This window comes from Leuciscus leuciscus (genome assembly GCF_965113295.1).
Source record: "Leuciscus leuciscus genome assembly, chromosome: 3".
In the NCBI taxonomy this organism is placed as follows: domain Eukaryota; kingdom Metazoa; phylum Chordata; class Actinopteri; order Cypriniformes; family Leuciscidae; genus Leuciscus; species Leuciscus leuciscus.
Window position 1 is genome coordinate 30,045,856 of NC_138727.1, and position 7,022 is coordinate 30,052,877.

The 7,022-nt window shown below is 37.4% G+C and overlaps 1 long non-coding RNA gene across 1 annotated transcript; it reads right to left on the minus strand.

Annotated features, from left to right (window-relative positions):
• Positions 1-727: 727 nt before the first annotated feature.
• LOC309495636 lies at positions 728-6,361 on the minus strand. Its single transcript, XR_014204735.1, has 7 exons — positions 5,709-6,361; positions 5,293-5,329; positions 5,041-5,111; positions 3,127-3,182; positions 2,812-2,888; positions 2,299-2,409; positions 728-1,733 (listed from the first exon to the last, which is right to left on the minus strand). It is a non-coding gene; the product is annotated as an uncharacterized lncRNA (long non-coding RNA).
• Between the last annotated feature and the right edge of the window lie 661 nt (positions 6,362-7,022).

Sequence of the window (7,022 nt, forward strand, 5' to 3'; positions counted from 1 at the left end):
ATGACTAAATGTAGCCTAATAAATGTAAAATTGGTTTGACATTGGACATTCGCACATTTAGGGACCGTCTCCAAAGTTGCATACAACATTATACACGTTTCTAACTTCAATAGCAAACTTTAATTTATTTGAGTCAAAAATCCAAAGGGTGCGCATTATGCCTGACACTACATGAACACTTTACAGTTGGTTTTATGACTGTAAGTCATTCTATTCAAATGCTATTGAAGTTAGAAACGTGTATACCAATGTCGTATAGGCTACACTTTAGAGACGGTCCCTAAATGTTTTATGCCAGTCTATCACTGGGAAACGCTCAGCATTAAACTTTGCGCGTTATTCTGAGTCCATCCGGAGCTGGACTTGCGTTTGGTTTTTAATATCACTGTCCCAGCTAACAATTTTACGTTCTGGGAACGTTAGTTTTTGGTTCCCAGAATGTTCCCAAGAACGTTCCCTATTGGTTAGCCAGGAAAGTTTTCTTTACGTTAATAGAACGTTCCCGAAAGGTTCTCGGAACGTTCCCGGAAGGTTCTCCTAACGTCTACACATCCTGATATGCCTGTACACAAATCATAGGTCTACAAACAACATATTCTACATTGTTTATTGTTCAAACACTTAAAAATCCTATGAATATATTATTACAATAAATTGAATTTACAGAAACTATCATTAATAAGTAAATCAATCAGTTTGTATAAAATAAATAAATCAGCACACAATCCATGTTTTTGTTGATTCATTGTTTAATTATCAACCTAAAATAAGTCATCAAAAACAGCGTTAGCAAAATGTATTCAGGAACAGTAATTTACATTTAATATTTCAAACATGAAAATATTTCAATAAATAAAACTGCACAAACATTTTAATTAAAACTATCTTTTTGCAAACTGTAGCCTATAACTTAGAACAAAATTGAAAAAGTCTTCATTTATATACAATATACATGAATGTGCCAATCTTCACTCCGCTCAAAACATTTAAACTCCCAAAACCATCTGCAAATTTAACAAGAAAATAAAAAGACAACGCGTTACATGGACACACAATCCCATGCCAAAATTCAAGCCCTGTAATGGCATTAAAATTAATCCGGAGCAAATGAAAAGAGGGAGGTGGGATTGTGTGTCACAAGCTGTAGGAGATATGAGAGCACGAGCACTGCTGGTATCGTGTATTTATTCAGATATTTCAGCATCAATGTGTATAGAAAAATGTATATATTTGAAAACACTACATTGCATTTATTTATATTGCACTATTTATTATTTCAGACTACAAATCAAAAAAGGAATGTTTTATATAGGGGTAAGGATACCCATTAAGCCTATGTACCCTTTAAGCCCACTTTCGACTCTGAAGTCAAATAAAAAACAGAGAAAATAATATTCAAGTCTAGTGAACTCTGACCTGCGAATTCGCTCTACATATAACATATAAGTCTCACCTCCAATGAAGAATTTGAAAACCTGTAACTGCTGTGTTGTTTATGAGAGAGAAAGAGAAAAAAAGTTTGAAACTACTATCAATTTTTTTTTTTTTTATCTGTGACTTTACACCTACAAATTCCACTGTCACAGGTGCTCAGTTTTGCTATAATGATGCCCTCACAGAACATGGTAATAATCAGCCATCCATGCAAAAGCAAAGGTCGGTGTAGTTTACAGGTACATCTGTCCAGGCCAACATCTGATGCCTTGATGCCTTCCGCTGGGATCCCAGAAAACCTGAAAAAAAAAAAAATATATATATATTACAGTTCAAAATCTATCATACATACATCTCATCTGGTATCACAAATTATCATTCCAAGTTCACTTTAAGATATGCTCAATATTAGGGCTGCACAATATTGAAAAATTTAGAGTTTATTTAGAGATATCAGCCGTATGGTTTAGTGCATGCGCGGCTCCAGGTTTGTATCTCGTAAATTACCCCACTAATAATGCCCAGAATGGCACCAAACTTCTACAGTAGTACAAATAGGTTCTGTACTCATTAAACCAGGCATTGGAAAGTTTGTAAGTACATCAGGAGTTTATTTAAATAACATTTGCCTGATGGCGAATGCTACTGCTGACGCGAATGTTGATGTCACTTTATGAGTACAGAACCCATTTGTACTTCTGTACTACTCATTTTCCCCGACATAGAGCAGATCGGCACACAACAAAAACTGCTGTTCGGATGTTCCCTTTTCTGATATTTTAGCATTCGTGACATTTTAATTAAAACAGAAATAAGAATTTTAGTGTAATAAGCGAAAATTAACAGTAAACCGAGATCACCTACCGCTGCAGATGTGTACGGAAGTGAAAAGCGGAAATGCTTAGACCTCTTTCCGGTTCGACCGCTGGGCGCTCCGCATAACCCCTATTGGGGGGATTTTGTAGAGGAGTGAACCTGCATAGAAAATTACAATAGATAACAAGCATAGATAAATACAATAGAAGAAAAATACAGTTGAAATAAGCAGTGCATTATGTTTTTCAGTTAAATCTGAAAACATCAGGTACAGAAATTGAATTATCAAAATGTAAAATAAGTCTTCACTGTAAAAATAAAATAACTATAAATTAATTAAATGTATCTTTGCTAAAGCTACAAGTCATTTTCTCTTTTGATGTTTGATCACCATTGGCGACACAAACAGCTGCGGGTACGTTAGGCTACTGTCCCTTTAAGACGAATGCGCAGACCTAATATAAATGACACTCATCCGTTTTCTTTCTGTTTAAAACACACAAGACTGTTTACGAGGAAACTTGCCAAGATGGGCATTTTGACAAGATGGGCTAAACTCACCTTCTTCATCTACTGACTATGGATGGCATCAAGGTCTTGTCCTGAAGAATCACAGGGCCAAACAATAGGGATTATATCTGGTAACAAGAGTAAAGCCATAACTTTAAGAACTCTGATATATTTACCCCCTGATATTGCATTGGGGATATCAATTCAAACATTTTTAAAGGCTAAGAGTATGAGCCACAGCTGCCCAAGATATCTGTGAAAAATAACTGCCTAAAGTTGTCGACCCCCTGAACCACATTCAGCATTTAAAAGTACAAAGAATTTCAGTATTGATCAATAAAAAAAAACATACAAATACATAAATACCTTTGAGTTGGACAGTATGGTGTCAGTCTCATTGGCCAACATAATTCAAAACAGACCTAAAGAAATAAAAAAAAATATACTAATGATCAGGATATCATGTTATCATAATAGTTACAGGGTTTTTCCTGGCTGAAAATGAGGCGGAGGTGGCAAAATCCGATAGCACGGTACCTCTAGGGGGGTCCGGGGGCATGCCCCCCCGTAAGAAAATTTTGTACATTTTAAAGATAAATGCATTAATCTGGTGCATCTTTTTATGTATAATGACCACTAGAAGGTGAAAAAAAAAAAACTTTTTACAAGCATGTATTTATTTATTTTTAGGTATTTTAATAATCAGATAATTTGATTTTATTTACAGTTCATAGAGGGCCATATTAACAACATTGTGGTTGAATAACAATCATTTGCTTTCATTTACACATTTTCACAACCAGAAAAATGTGTCTCTTTCAGGTTGTGATAACTGACAGGTGATGTTGAAAAGGGGGAGGGGCAGGGGCTCGTGCGCTTTCGCAGAAATTTACCTTGCTCCGTTTGAGACAAGCACGTTTAGGTGCTTAAAGCCCTGCATTTCAGCCCGAGCCCGACGTGCCAATATTATTATTATTGACTTATTTATGCCCCTAGGGCCGGGCTTCGGGCCAATTATCACGTCATAATTCACATGCGGGCCGGGCCTAGGGCTTTTTTGGGTTATCCTTCTTTTTATATTTTTAGACATTAATAAAAAAAATATGAGAAGCTGACGACGACGATAGAAAAACAAACATAGAAAGACATTTCATAACCTCATAACTTTCATAATCTTATAATTACACAGTGACATATGACTGACATGACAGTCTCATGCACGCACGCACACACACACACATACGCACGCACGCACACACACACACAGAAGGTTTCCCATCAGCGCGAAAAAAGAATGGCCATGTTCTGTCGTGCATTTTTGAGGTAAGATAACCTGCAAGTTTATTTAATTTAATTGGTTTAGATAGGCTATTGCTCCTTTCGTTTGCGAGCGCTGGTTCGAGCAGCCTGAGCCTGCCTCAGTATTTCAAAAAAAGTTGTTTTACTCACTGTGGTTTAATAAATAATCATTTGTTAAATTAACTGTCTGTGTGATATGCTTGAAGTGTTTTATAGCCTATCTATGGATTGTAGCCAAGTAAAGTAGCCTATTAGCGTTGATTTGAGAGGCTAAATTGATCAAACATGTTGTAGGCTATACTCGCTGTCGGTTCGGCTGCTTGGTCGTCATTTAAAAAAAAAAATGCTCCAAAACATTTGTCTAAATTAACATGATAAAGAAATTAAAAGAAACATAACTAACAAAACTGACCTATTTTAATGGCTGCAAATAGGGCAGGCTGCCGCTGTGTAATAATAATAATAAAAAAAACTGACTCGAGTCGGACTCGGGCTGATAATTCTGATGAGCTGTCGGACTTGTGCTTGAGCGTCTCGGGCCAGGGCCGGGCTCGTGCTTATTCTGATGCAGTCGAAATGCGCAGAACGGTTTGAGAATGGAATGGAACCCGGCCGTGAACTCGCTGCGGAATCGTGTCGGTGGAAAAGAGGTATCTAATCATGTGATTCCGTCTTGAGTTTTTGTCGACAGACGGAGGCGGCCCGAAATTTGACGGAGGCGGCCGCCTCACAATTCTCTATGCAGGAAAAACCCTGTAATAGTTAAATGAATTATTATTATAACTATGACCATTATAATATTGTATTAGTCGCCTATTATTTAGCTGATTATTTAGCCTACAGGCTTCTCAAGGACAATCTCACTGAAAAACCCTGGGGTTAATGATTTTAAAATGTGAGACTTATTTCAAAAGCATAAATCTTACAGACCCCAAACCTTTGAACAGTAGTGCACTGTATGTTTGAGGTGGTTTTGCTTACTAGTCATATGGTTCATAGCCATGGAGATTGTCTTGGACAGGGGGTGCAGCAGGCCATCACAGCATGATGATCTAGGAACATAACAAGCTATTTGTCACAGAGCCAACAATATTACATGGGATTGGTTTAATAATAGGAACCAAGCTAGAACAGAGGTGAAATGCAGAAAAGATAAATATATAAAAATCTTAAGATAATATATTGTGAAATAAATGCATATGGAATTATTATCATGATTAAACAATAACTCACCCCTTGTTGTAGAGGATTTTTTTTCTCTCTCGCTATTCTGAAATCACATTTTAGCAATATTGGTAAGTGACGTCACTGATTTAGTTAACAATACAGTGCATTCTTTTAGGTTAAATAAATTGGCTTACTTCCAATCACCCATTGACAAATTACCAGCAAAACTATAAAAAAACTGTTATCTACACTAAATATGTGTTTAAAAACCCAAACTTTCATAAATAAGACCTTAACTTAACGTAACTTAGGCCTAACGTTCTCTTCTGAAACCGGTTAGCTTAGATGCTAACGGACTTTTTCAAAGACACAAAACCATTTCTTTAAAGTAAATATTCAACAGAAGCGTGTAAATTACACGTAAGAAATGTGTCAGGGACGTTTGTGTGTATTATTTGTGAGATTTTGTTGACTAAACTTACCTGAAAGCAGTGAAACCAACAGCGACAGACGGGAGTTTTATTGTTTGTCAGTTGTTGATGACGTTTCTGGTTTCCATCTGCTCTCGCAACACACGTGCGCGCTCCAGTGTTTGATTACGCGCATGCGCATTAAAACACTTCAAAGTCACGCAGCATTTAAATAAACATATAGAATTAAAATGTATAACATAATTTAAAATATCATTAATAAAAAGTTATTGCGAATAGATCTGAACGTTGTTGGTTATCTTATAACCTTAGGGGACCGTACTGACGACGTTGTCAGTTGGTAATCTGCCTGTTAAGTGATATTAAAATAATAACCTGCAGAGAACGTTCCCAGAACGTTCTCTTTAGGTTATACAAATAAAACCTAAAAATAATTAACTAAAAAAGACTGCCTACCAATGAGCAAAGTTATTGATTACTTAGGCATTATCTACTGCCTGATAATGGTCATGTAATTAAGCATTTGATAAATGGTGTTAAAGCACAAAACATTGCAAACCATTCAATTGGTTTAAGAAAAATAGAACCTAAAAATAACTTACAGGGAATGTTCTCTTTAGGTTATAAATTAAACCTAAAAATAACCTACAGGGAACGTTCTGGGAACGTTCCCTTAAAGTTATAAAACTTGGTTGGACGTGCCCGGAAGACCTTCCCGGGAAGGCGTCCAGAATGCATCCGGAACAGATGCCCGAGCCACCTTAGCTGACCTCTCTCGATGTGGAGGAGCAACGGCTCTACTCCGAGTTCCTCCCGAGTGACTGAGCTTCTCACCCTATCTCTAAGAGATCGCCCAGCCACCCTGCGGAGAAAGCTCATTTCGGCCGCCTGTATCCGGGATCTTGTCCTTTCGGTCATGACCCAAAGCTCATGACCATAGGTGAGAGTAGGAACGTAGATTGACCGGTAAATCGACATGACCTTACGGCTTAGCTCTTTCTTCACCACGACAGACCGGTACATCGACCGCATTACTGCAGAAGCTGCACCGATCCGTCTGTCAATCTCCCGTTCCATCCTTCCCTCACTCGCGAACAAGACCCCAAGATACTTAAACTCCTCCACTTGAGGCAGGAACTGAACCAACCTGAAGTGGGCAAACCACCCTTTTCCGACTGAGGACCATGGTCTCGGATTTGGAGGTTATAAAAAGTTATAAAAATAGAACTTAAAAATAACCTGCAGGGAACGTTCCCAGAACGTTCTCTTTAGGTTATAAAATTAAACCTAAAAAATAACCTACAGGGAACGTTCTGGGAACGTTCTCTTAAAGTTATGCAGATAGAACCTAAAAATAACCTACAG